At 35.5% G+C, this 13,794-nt stretch overlaps 1 pseudogene; it reads left to right on the forward strand.

The window, feature by feature from the left end:
- Window positions 1-2,395: 2,395 nt before the first annotated feature.
- LOC127429646 (heat shock protein 105 kDa-like) lies at window positions 2,396-13,336 on the forward strand (annotated as a pseudogene).
- Window positions 13,337-13,794: the final 458 nt, after the last annotated feature.

Raw genomic sequence — 13,794 nt, forward strand, 5'->3', positions numbered from 1 at the left:
CATTACGTAGGTAAATCCAGATTTTCATATGTCTATATACGTGGCAGTAATTTAAGATTTTTCAACAGTAGTCAGTGAACAGACATTCTGTCTGCCGGACAGCTAAGTTTAAAAGCCTACTTGCTACAAATATTGTAATATCTGATTCATGGAATTGTCATATTCAGCTGTAATAATTAATTTAAGGTACATTTTAAACATTCTTCATAACTTGTGTTATAGGAAATGCAGCAAAACTGCTAAACTGGAATTAAGGAAGTGTCATTTGTACAGTTTTTTTTTTTTTTTTTTTTTTTGATAAATAGGTTAATACCCTGCTCACTACTAACAACTGTACTTTATTTCAAAAGTTGAAATGTTTAGTCTTCCAAAACTGTTCAGTCTCTCTCCATCTAAGACACCAGCATCAAAACTTCCTATAGATATTAGAGTAGAGAAATACTTACCAAGCAACCACAGCAAGAAACAGTTGAAAACACAGCATCCGTAACGAGAGTTTATGGGAAGCATAGTAAGAAGAAGCGCGAATAATGCACACTGTTAGATCGCTGTAATAGTGCTGCTGTCTGTGAACTGAGTGTTTGCACTGATCCTGTATCCAACACTCGCTACTGCGCGTGCCGTGGACTGATCATTACAGAGCTTTGTTTTGCAGGCACATTTCCTGTTGAACACGCTTCTCAGCTGCGCCCTCTAGTGGTCACCTCACTAACTACTACATCAGAGGCCGTGTTTGGGGCTGTTCACATCAAAGACGTATTTTGCGTCAACCCGCGTGCTCAATACGGACGTCTTTGATCGTTGCGCCGCGTCTCGCTGTTTTTAAGCGTATCTTTTCAGACGCCATGACAATTATAGAAAAACGTCAACTGTTAAAACGCGTCTCAAGACACCAGCGTTATGTTTCGTGGCGCTGCGTCTAGCTTTTTCACGCAAGGACGTGTTCGGTGTGAACGTCCCCTTATTGTCGCTACTAGTAACGAGTGCAAGTGTTAATAAAAATGTTTACATTAACATAGGCGTGTTAAGAAATTACACTAATGTTTAAACTTAAAGTACTTCTCATTTGTGTGTTTATATAAGGTTCCATGCTTTCAATCTTAAACCAACATAATTAACACAGCTGTCTGTTGGTGCTAGCACAGACTCACTTACAGTGCAGTATTAATATATTACCGTATATATTAATATATATATATATAAAGTATGATATGCGTATTATATTAATATATATGTATTATTTACTTTTAATATTTGTAGTATTTTAAAGATTCAAGTATTGCAAAATTAGCTGCAAAAATAAAGGGCATCTTGTGGATCACTTGCTCAGTTTCACACATGACAATGAAAGACTGAGCACAAGCTGGTCCTGAATAAATGATTTAATCAATTGCAATAATGGCAATTGTGCATGTGCACAATTTTATTTTTTCACTCTGTGCTTGTGCATTGTGGGATTTAAATGTAACCATGTGGCTCGAGTGTTTTGACTACGTTCACCAACATTCGTTCAGATCCATTTAATGATTCAGTGACCATTTCTGGTGATAGCAGAAGGTGGTGACAAATGAGTGTTTTGTGTGAAATGAGTTTAGTCACTGAATCAATGATCAAAAGACAATTTGAATGTCTACAAAGAGACTTCAGTAGAGGTTTTAAGCATTATAAAAACAAAGCAAATCTATCATTTCCCTACAGTTTGTGAACTGCTGAGCGTGACTTTTATCAAAAGACAACAATAATAGTCTTATAATAATTATAATGAGTTTCAATAACGTCTGTACGTTTTTCTGTACGTATAAAAAAGCGTGTCTACATATCTATAAACTTAAGTAAAATGCCTAAGTGTTCTAAGAACACAGCAGATATATCTTTTTTTTCCAACAATTTGTCGACTGCACACCAACATAGAGGTAAAAACAGGAGCTGATGTTAAAAATTGCTTTACATATTTAACACTAATCTAGTAATCTGCTTAAACTGGCAAAAAGAACCGATCAAACTATTACCTCAGAAACATAATGTAAAAAGCATAACTTAATGAAGACTCATGCGCTGATATAAACTCCACTTACAATATGTGCTTAAAAGAAGGATTGTCCTTTGTTTTTTCTGCAGTGCGTTTCATGTAATGCGGTCAATCAGGAACGATATGCCGATGATTAAGTCTCATTTGTGTGTTCCTCATCTCTACATTATTAATTTAGAAAAGCATGAATAAATGAGCATTGTTGAAAGCAACTTTGTAGAAATGAACGGAGCTGTGTTGATTAGACTGTCTGACTAAGGGCCTGTTACATAAGGGTTGTTTCGGCTCATGAAACTCACCTGTGATTGGCTGGATGGTCGCTCAATCAGCCCAAAGTAACAAAACGCAAAGAATACTGTATACAAATCCACCATTTTTACTTGGTATGGGTTTATCATGGAAAAGTGAGGAGGACAAAAATCACCTTTTTTAAAGAGTGTCCCCCACGGCTGCTACGCCCTTGTTAGGAAAGGATTGTTTATCTGATCTCAGTCTGAAGCCCATTTTGGCTTACCGAGGAGGAGAGCTTCCGGGATGGCTGTCGTGGGCTTTGATGTGGGATTTCAGAATTACAATATTCCTGTGGTCAGGAGCAGAGGCATTGAGACCATATCCAATGAATTCACAGACAGATGCATGCCGTAAGTGAAAGCTGGGATTGTTTGCAAATTAATAAAGCTTGCATGGCATGTCATTTTAATGTATCAGACGCAAACAGGTTGTCAGTTGTCAATTTCATTCATGACGTTCTCCACATGATGTGTTATCTGCCCATCCTTAAAGATTAACAATAAAGCCTTAGTCACACTTAAGGACTTTTATGTCTACTTGATATGTAATGGATGTTTATTTATTATCTTTGTTTTTTAAAACGAAAATAGCAAAAAAGCAACCCACATGGCATGGTTCCTTTTTATAATGGATATTTTTAATCGGTACTTAAAGGACTAAGTCACTCAAAAATTAAAATTCTGTCATCATTTACCATGTTGTTCCAAATCTGTATAACTTTATTTCTTTCAAGCGGAAAAAAATGGCAGCCTCAGTCACCATTCACTTTCATTGTATGGAAAAAAATCCAGTGAAAGTCAGTGGTGACTGAGACTTACATTCTGTGTAACATCTCCCATTGTATACCACACAAAGAAAGTTCTACAGATTATGAACAACATGAGGGGACAAAACTTTACATGTTGAGTGAAATATCCCTTTAAGTTATGGTTCCTCCTACCATTCCTCTACCAGCCCTACAATGACCTGAAATAGTTGGCATCTCTACATTTAGTGCTGTTTATGTTGCTCGCCATTAAATAACCCAAGAAGAAGTTTCTTTAGAACTTATATTTAATATGTCTGAACATTTCTTTTTAGATCAGTTGTATCATTTGGTTCAAAGAACAGGGCCATTGGTAATGCTGCAAGAAACCAGGTAGGCCTTCTGATCTTAAAATCTTTGTTTGTGTTCTGCATAAGAAAGGAAGTCATACACATCTGGGATGGCATGAAGGTGAATAAATGATGAACTATTAATTTAATGTCATGAATAGGTCATGTACCTCAACAAAGAGCACTGGTTCAGCTTTGAGCAGATCAAGGCTATGATGTTGACCAAAATGAAATACATTGCAGAAGCCAATCTACAGAAGAAAGTGGTGGAGTGTGTCATCTTTGTAAGTTTCCTGGAATATTAAATAGCAACACTGAATGCAGCAACTACTGTATTAGAGCCTTGAATAACACAATAAATAATTTATTTCCTTGAATGGATACCAGAGGCATGCACTAGAGATTTCCTTAGAAATGTGCTACCTTTTCCCTAAAAAAACAAACATTTATTCAGATAATAATCTAATACTAATAGATCTGTCATCATGATATTTTTGAGAAAGGTTCTCAGTTCAGCAGTAAATCTGGATCAGGCCTAATTTATCTTCAATGTACACCAGAAATGTGCAAGCCACCAATCCGATGGCTTGCTTGTTTGTGCCATTTCTTTGGCCATACAAATTATTTTGTCATGCATAGATCCCCTCATTCTTCACTGATTCAGAAATGAGGTCTGTACTGGATGCTGCCAAGATTGCCGGCTTGAACTGCCTGAAACTAATGAATGACAATACAGCAGGTATCTTTTGAATTCATAAAACCTACAACAACAGTACCTTGTCAACATCCAAAGCAATGTTGACAGTTCTGTATTATTTATCATCCCAGTGGCATTAAAGTATGGCATATACAAGCAAGATCTCCCAGGCACCGATGAGAATCCAAAGATAGTGATGTTTGTGGACAAGGGCCACTCAGCTCTCCAGGTCTCTGTTTGTGCTTTCAACAAAGGGAAACTGAAGGTAAGCCTTCTCAAAGTAAGTCAGATGCATCTGTAGATCCCTAGGTTTGCATTTTCAGACACATCAATGCATGCTCTGTACTTTGCAGGTGCTGTTTACTGCCTTTGATCCTTACTTGGGAGGAAGAGACTTTTGATCAGAGGCTGGTAGAATACTTCTGTGCTGAATTAGTCCAGGTACAAGTTGGTTGTAAAGTCCACGGTTCGAGCATTACTGAGACTGACACAGGAGTTTGAGAAACTCAAGAAGTTGATGAGCAGCAACTCCACTGACATTCCCCTCAACATTGAGTGCTTTATGGATGATAAGGATATCTCTGAGAAAATGAACATGTACAGCCTCAAGATACAAATAGACTGGAATGAAACCAATTTGTTGATGAGTTTCTTGAAGATCAAAAGGAGTTGAGAACTTGCTTGCTTTTAAAGGAATAGTTCACCCAAAATTTAAATTTGTCATCATTTACTCACCTTCATGTTTTTCCAGACCAAAATGATGTTTTTTTTGTTTGTTTGTTTTTTGAGGAACAGAAAAGGAGACGTTTTGAAAAAATCTTCACACAGCTCTTTTCCATACAATGACAAATCATAGTGACCACATTTGTCAAGCTCCAAAAAAACACCATAAAAGTAGTCCATATAACTCCTGTGCTATATTTCAAGTCTTCTTAAGTCTCGTGTGAGGAACAGATGAAATATGAATTGTAATTCACTATTAATCGTCCCCTCCGCCAAAGATTTTGAATGGACCAAAAAAGTTGTATGGACTACAAAAATGGCACATTCCTCACACAAAACTATCGAATGAATTATAAAAATAAAAGCATAGAGATTTGGAATGTCATGGTAATAGTAAATAATGAGAATTTACATTATTGAGTGAACATAAAAGTCATAAAGTAACTATTATATTATAAACAGGGTATGAAATTAACTTTTTTTAAATTAACCCACCAGCAACTGTGGCTGGTGAATGCCCATTTTACCAGCCACTTTGATTTTTTACCAGCCATATATACAATTTTAACATAATGTTATTTTGTAATATAGCATATAATACCATATTATTATTATTATTATCATAATGATTATTTTGCGGCATACAAATGGAGGCTAAAATGTAGAAAAGCAGAGAAAAGAAACTTTTTCAAGCACCATTTGTAAGACTGTACTGAATTATGACACACATGACAATTCACTTAATGTCATTGCATGTCATTGCTATGTATGGTAATGTATACAGCCACACATATTTGGAACTGAGCAATGTCAAAATAAAGATAACATGCAGAGTTGCGTTCACAATGCATATGAAATGCGAACTGCTTTGTGCACTAAACTCAGAGCACCTTCTGAGATGGTCTGAGATCACTTGCAGCGTTCTTATAGATGACACTATTCTTGCAAACTGTTTTCAGATGACTGAAACAGAGAAAAAGTAAAAACTATATGCATGTGCGTATTCTGTTAGAAGTGCTCGTTCTGAACCTCTGAACACACAGCGAATCAGACAGGCGCATCAACGGCTTTTCTTTCGTCTGTTCTTCAAAATATAATCAAGTGTGTACTTAAAAGGGATAGTTCATCCAAAAATAAAAATTATCTTATCATTTACTCACCCTCATGCCTCCCAGATGTGTATGACTTTTTTTCCCTGTAGAACACAAACAAAGATTCTTAGAAGAATATTTCAGCTGTATAAGACCACACTATGCAAGTGAATGGTGGCCAGGCCTTTGAAGCTCCAAAAAGGAGATAAAGGCAGCATAAATGTAATCCATATGACTCCAGTAGTTTAATCAATGTCTTCTAAAGTGATCCAGTCAATTTTGGGTGAGAATAGACCAAAATATAACTCCTTTTTCACTGTACATCTTGCCATTGCAATCTCTAGGCATGATCATGATTTCAAGCTTGATTACACTTCCTAGTGTGTAACGCATTCACAGAGTGCTAGAGCCGCAGTTTTCCTGACCAAACACTGGGCAGCGCTATGATGATTCTAATTGCTTTCTGTTTCTGGTCTCGAGACATCAAGTAAAAAATGCCAAAACGATCGATCCAGAGGAGAAGAACAACCATTTAATTGTTACTTGGAGTAAAAATTAATTTCAGGCACACCTTGTGCTGTTGTTGGCTGTCATAACAACTCAGAATATATAATTATATAAACATAACGAACCTTGGAGCATTGTTTTATGACATCTACACACTCAGGTGAGGCGCTGGCTATGAAAGAAAAATGGTCATCTCGACTAAATTTTAAAATGTAATACTTTAAACATCACATTACCCTCTAAGAACATATGCAGATTCTAGTGAAAACACTGGAGACCGGAAATTGAAAACAGTTGAATCGTGGAACACTTCTGCATTCAGGAAAAAGGTGGATAGGAAATAATCATGATTGCAATGGAGACTGCTGTCAAGATTTATAGTGAAAAGGTAGTTACATTTTGGTATTTTCTCACAGAAAACCAATTTGATCAATTCAGATGACATTGATTAATCCTCTGGAGTCTTATGGATTACATTATTGATGCCTTTTTCTGCTTTTTGGAGCTTCAAAATTCTGGCCACCATTCACTTGCATTGTTTGGACTTACAGAGCTAAGATATTCTTCAAAAAAATCTTTATTTGTGTTCTGCAGAAGAAAGAAAGTCATACACATCTGGGATGGAATGAGGGTGAGTAAATGATGAGTGAATTTTCATTTTTGGGTGAACTAACCCTTTAGACACACGTTTTTGTGTCTAATGACATTTCTTGTCATATGTCACTCAAAGACGTCTTACAGGTCGCCCGCCGTAGTGGCGGGTAGATGAGAAAAAGGACCAGAAACTGTGCATGAAATACCCACATTTGGTGGCCGTTAATTTCAAACCATGGTAATAAATAACCTAATAATTTGTAAAATACTTAAGATTCACAGTATTTTAGGAGTGGTCTTGTCAACAACTTTGATATCACATCAACCCAGGCCTTTATTCTGTCAAATAAGAGGTAGTTTAACAAAGTCTTGAGGGAGCATGTGTTTTTCCTAACCCTGTAATCACAGTATATAAATGAAGAGACCAACACTTGTGTTTTGTACATCTTAATTGGGCATCTACGTAATTCTATACCTGCCATATTTAGTCAGCTTTTCTTCATCATCTAGCCAGTGCCGTACAGTGCAGAAATGTTAAGAACAACACATAGGATTATTTTCAGCTAAATGCATGTCAGTGAAAGCACATTGCAGTATGAGATGCATTTAAACTACTTTAGTAAGATGCGATAATGATCTTTGATGATCAACAAGGAATGAAGTCATATGTAAATGCATTCCTCTTTTCTAAAGGGACAAATCTGAGGAGCTGTGTGCTGACCTGATTGAGAGAGTGACAGTTCCTTCTAGAGAAAGCTGTTTCTTTTTTTGCCATTTTTGACCTAATATTGACTTTAAGACATTCCAGTCTATTGCATACTCTGTCAACTCAAAAACATACACAAAGACAATGTTAAGCTTCATTTAATGAACAAAATAGCTTTCAACTGTGTTTGATATAATGGCAAGTGATTTTCTATTACCAAATTAGCAATTAAGCATGATTACTCAAGGATAAGGTGTTGGAGTAATAGCTGCTGGAAATGGGGCCTGTCTAGATTTGATCAAAAATGACTTTTTTCAAATAGTGATGGTGCTGTTTTTTAAATCAGTAATGTCCTGACTATACTTTGTGATCAGTTGAATGCCACTTTGGTGAATTAAAGTACCAATTTCCTTCTGAAACAGCAAAATCTGTACATTATTCCAAACTTTTGGCCACCAGTGTGTATATATATACCTGTGTTGGACTGTCCCCTGCATTCAGAGTGTAAGACTTCTCCATCACTGAAGCTATCCCATTTCCCATCTCTCTTTGCTGGACCAGTGAATCAGATGACGCAATTTGTAAGTCTGTCAACTAGCTACAGTATATTCTGACTATATCAGAGCCAAGCATGGTCAAGTGTGCTTCTGTGTTTTTAGGATGTGTTAATTAGAATGACAAAACACATCTGCTTGCATGGGCTGTGTGGCTCACATACTGATGTGCCTCTGGTTATTTGTCCTTTCCATCCAGTTTTCACGAGATATTTGTCAGGAACCATCCCTGTCCGTCTGCCAAAATGATCACATTTTACAGGAGCAAGACTTTTGTTCAGGAAGCTTTTTATTCAGATCAGGAATCTCTGCCTATTAATGAGGCAAAAATTGGTGAGAGTCAAGTGGTTTTCCTAGGCATCAATAGAGCAATGTTTGTTTACATTACAACATAGAGATCTTATTTGTGCATGTGTATGATTTGAGTAAAAATCTCCCCATAGGTGAATATAAAGTGCAGAACATTCAACCGCAAGAGAATGGAGATAAGGCAAAAGTGAAAGTTAAGGTGCAAGTAAATGCCAGTGGTATAGTCTGTGTGACCTCAGCCACTATGGTCCTGAGGGTCAGTTCTGACGAGTCTGAAACCACAGAAATAAATGAAGAGATTTAAAATCCTGATGGCTCTGATGACATTGACATACAGGTAGGTACTACTTTCATTTTGGCAGAATGATTGACACTTGACTCACTGCCTAACATCTTTTATGTTCCACAGGAGAAAGAAAGTCAAATGGTTTTGGTAAGATGACAGAATTTAGATTTTTGGGTGAACTATCCCTTTAATATGCGTATGTTATGTCAGTTTGATCATACCATTATGCTAATCAAAGTCATCTTTTCTTCACAGATGAATGGAGAAGTAAACAATCAACCCCCTAATGCTAAAAAAGCCAAGATGAAGGTCAAGCATGTTGGAATCCCCATTGAGGAAACATTTACCCAACAGTTTCCAAAGGATCGCCTCTGCACTCAGCCCATAGAACAAGAGGTACTGCTGATTTTAATATTGCATTTCAATTCCTGGGGATACACATGCAACAGATGTTTTAAGTGTTAAAAAACATTGTTGCCTTTTTTGTATGAGAATATTTCATTGAATGTCAAATGATGGTTCAAATGCTGTAATATTGGCTGTAGTGAAAGATATTTTGTTGGCATCAAAATAATTTCAGGATCTTGACAATGCATGAAGCTAGAAACATGATTAACGACAGTCTGATATGTTTTTTAAATATGAAAACTATTCAAATAGAGTATCTGTCGGTCCTTCTTACCAGCTGGCACTTTATTAATTTGTTTTTCTGTCCTTTACACAGAGCAAAATGATACAGCAAGACTGCCAAGAGAAAGAGCGAAACGATGCCAAAAATGTTGTAGAGGAGAATGTATATTACAACAGACACAAGCTGGAGGGCCCTATTCAGTTGTTTCTTAGTGCTCAAGTAATGTATCATCCCTGTAGCTTTGCACACCTGCCAATAGTGGCTGAATTGAGAAAATTTTCCAGCCATGACATTGTATTTTGCATTATTTTTTATTAAAAAAATATATATTTTTGTCCCTGTGATGAAGGTATTTTTTAGCAGAGTTGATTCATAGGCTCGAAAAGAAGAGCGAGTTAAAAAACTAAACTCAAAACGTGGCGATCCATCTGGATTTTTGATTTGTCTTAATGGATGAATTTTTTTTTTAAGCATAAACCTCACTAAATTTAGTTAGATTTCGTTGAAAACAAGACAAAATGTCATTTTGCTTGTCAAATAGATTTAATTGTTTTAAAGAATGTTTTGATGTTTCGTCTGGAAAACAAGACAAAAATACTAATTAAGAAAATGTTTTTTGCAGTGTACTGTGGAATAAATTGTGTAAGTTGCAACAAATGTTTTCTTTAGACAATTTGTATGTCTTTGCTCACATTACTTGCATAAAATAATCAGTTTTACAACTTTTTAATGTTTTATTTCCCAAGTTACCGGTAACTGGTGAGTAACTATTTTATTTTGCACTCCAAATCCAATTTTTGCTAAAATTTGACACTTGGTGAGAGCTAATTTTAGATCCCACCAGAGTGACATACTGTATAATGTGTTTAGTTCATGAGGACTGCTATGCCTAGTTTTAGATGCAGATTGTTAACAGCTTTGCAGTAAATACTACAATAAATAATGCATATGTTCATGTTTCAGAAGCTTGTTTCTGATTGGTGATTATGTAAAGGCAATATTCCATTCATGCATAAATGAAAAAAAAAAATAAAATAAAATCTCATTCATTTAAATCAGATGGTTGTTCATATGAGTTTTTTGGTAATTTGAAATCGAATGTACAGCAAATCTGTTGGCTGATGGATCCAGCATAAAATATTGCAAAGCAAATTTTCTTTTTTCTGCAAGAATCCATAAGGAGACCACAAATGTTTGAGGAGCTGTCAGCCAAAATACAGAGCCATTATGGAGGAGTATAAGAATGGAGTTAAGTCTATGTTTCATCACAATTTTACCCAAGAGCTATACACTGTACACTAATTTTACTAGGCTATGTGTTTAGTGTACTGTTATGTGTGATAGTAAGGTTTAACCTGCTACTGTGGTAGTTTTAAACTGGTGTTTTAATAACGGAAGTATGTTAATATTTCACAAACTCTGTCCTTAGAGTGTCCGTTACTGCCATACTGATGCAATGGACAAGGACAAGGTGAGAGTGTATATTGAAGATACTCAGGGGTGGATGACAAACATGCACAATTTCCAGGAGAAACTGACCCCTGATCAGGAACCTGCCATACACAGCACTCAGATCCAGGAGAAGTTACAGGTGAGAAAAGACTTTCAGCATCATGAACATGTTTAATTGGAAAATAGATTTAACAGTAATCTTACCATGTCCATGTCCATGTTACTATGTCCAAGCAGCCACAGGGGGGTGGTGTTACCTGTCATTTCTCTGAGTCATCAGTAATCAATCAAAAGAGCTTTTTATAACCTCAATGCATGACTCTACATGAATGTTTTTTGTTTTTTGCTTTTTACTTAAAGGAACATTCCAGGTTCAATACAAGTTAACTCAGTCGACAGCATATGTGGCATAATTTTATTCTAATGTTATTCATTTTGTGTTCCCTCCTTTAAAAAAAATAAAAAATCAGGGTTATGGTAAAGCACTTACAATGGTAGTGAATAGGACCAATCCATAAACGTTAAAATAATTACTGTTTCAAAAGTATAGCCTTAAAGACTTAAACAATATGCATGTTACCATGATTTTAGTGTGATAAAAATGCTTAATAACCTTTTCTGTGTAAAGTTATATCCAATTTTACAACTTTGTTGCCATGACGACGTATCGGCATAAACCCTAAAACAAAGGTAAAAATTGTGATTTAAACAACTTTACATCTCAAATAATACACAAGTTTTAACAGAAGAATTAATATAAGTGCATTTATAAAATGATAAGCGTCACATGGCGCCAGGTGCCTCACTGTGACCTCGTTATTTGCTTTTTTTTTTAAAGAAAAGGAGGGAGGAGTCAAAATTTTTTGTGGTAATCAACATTATGCCACAAATTATGTAGATTGAGCTTAACTTGTATTCAATCGGGAATATTCCTTTAGGTAAAAATAAATAAATAAATAAATAAAAATCCTCAATTTAGTGCTGCTGTCTGAAATATATTTCAGCATATGAAAAACTGTTTAATGATTATTAATCAGATTTAATATAAAAGTATTCAGAAATCAGGGCTTAGAATGTAAATCTATTGATGATCCAAATCAAACCACATGTTTGTATGTGTTAAAGCTACTTGAATTTGTTTGTTAGACTTGTAAGACAAAAATACTTTTATAATTCTGCAGACACTAAACAATGTCTGTGTGGAGATGGTATCCAAACACAAGCCCAGAGTCGACGCTACTATGTATGAAAATACTCAGCCAGAGCGCCCCCCACAACAAGAAAAGTCCAGAAGATGCGACAATGGAATATACAAACTTTGCTCAAAATGAAGCAAAAAGAAGCCATGTCAATATAGCAGCCTGTTTCACAGGAAACTGAATATGGGTTGATTATATAAACAGTAAATAACTGTTCGTACATTGTTCTTTAAGTGTTATGTAAACAAAAGTAATTTATTTTAATTATTATTATATTTAATGTTAAGATGTACATTTAAACCTTGTTATGTTAAGAGTGACAGACATTTAATTTCTCTGTACTTTTCGGTTATTATTTTGTGTGTGCTGTAATGAAGTAGCATCCACCTTGACATTTTAAACGCTTCCTTTTTCTTCAGTTTCAATCTGGCAGCAAAGCTATTGAAACCCATATGGAGGCAGTTCCATTGCTGGCAAAGTTTATACCTATAGTTTACTAAAACATAACTTCAATAGCTACTGTTCTTCTACTTGAGACATTAACAGGAATGTAGTTGAAATAACACAACAATATTAAGTGAATAGCAAATTGCATTGAATTGTCATTAACTGAACTCTGACACAAGCCCACTGACTGAAAGAAAGCTTATACCAAAACTAGCCAGACTGAAACTGTGGCACTCCACAAAGTGAAAGCTAGCAATTTCAGAAATGAATGTACAAGGGCTGCTGCTATACGCTTGACTGTTTCTCTATATTTTCACTGTGTATTCAACAGAGAATACTACTAATGGAAAAAATTCCATTTTTATTTATGGCACATACTGAAAGTGATATCTGTGCAGCTAGAAATGCATTGGAAATCATTGAGAAATTTGTCGATATAGTGCATTAAGAATAGTGCAGTGCCTGATTTTGTTACAACTTTTGTTGTACAACATGAGTCTGAAATCATAATAAAAGCAAATAAAACTAAAACTTGAGTATCAAGTGATATGTTAGACAGAATGTTGGCCTCAGTCACCATTCACTTTCAATTCAATTTATTTTTTTTATTTTGTTTTTATTTCTTCCATACAATGAAGTGATAGGGGAGTGACGCTAACATTCTGCCTAATCATCTTTGTGTTCCACGAAGGAAAGAAAGTAATACGGGTTTGGATTTTTGGAACAACATGAGTTGGGTGAGTAAAAAAATGAGAATTTTCAAATTTGTGTGAACTATTTGTGTAAACCATTTACCATTTAATGCATGACTTCAAATCATGAGGTCATATCCTGAAGACAAAAAACAACAATCAGACCACCACTACTTTGATATCACTAGCTTGTAATTCAACTCTGGATAGAAATAAATGTTGTGACGTTGCATAAGGTTGTCGAAACATTGCCACAACAAATGTGCTCTGTAATCAAAGTTAAAGGCTGTCCAACGAAATAGCAGATTATGCTATTTTTTTTTTTTTTGGCCAGGCAGTGTATACTAATATATATATATATATACTGTATTAAATAATGACTTCTTTTCAGGCTTGAAGACAATTGAGAATGACCAATTACTGCTAACCTCCTCAATGGACTGCTCAGTACGATTATGGAGTGTCCATGGCGACTTTATAGGTACTATCTG

Source organism: Myxocyprinus asiaticus, chromosome 39 (assembly GCF_019703515.2).
Source record: "Myxocyprinus asiaticus isolate MX2 ecotype Aquarium Trade chromosome 39, UBuf_Myxa_2, whole genome shotgun sequence".
Taxonomy (NCBI): Eukaryota; Metazoa; Chordata; class Actinopteri; order Cypriniformes; family Catostomidae; genus Myxocyprinus; species Myxocyprinus asiaticus.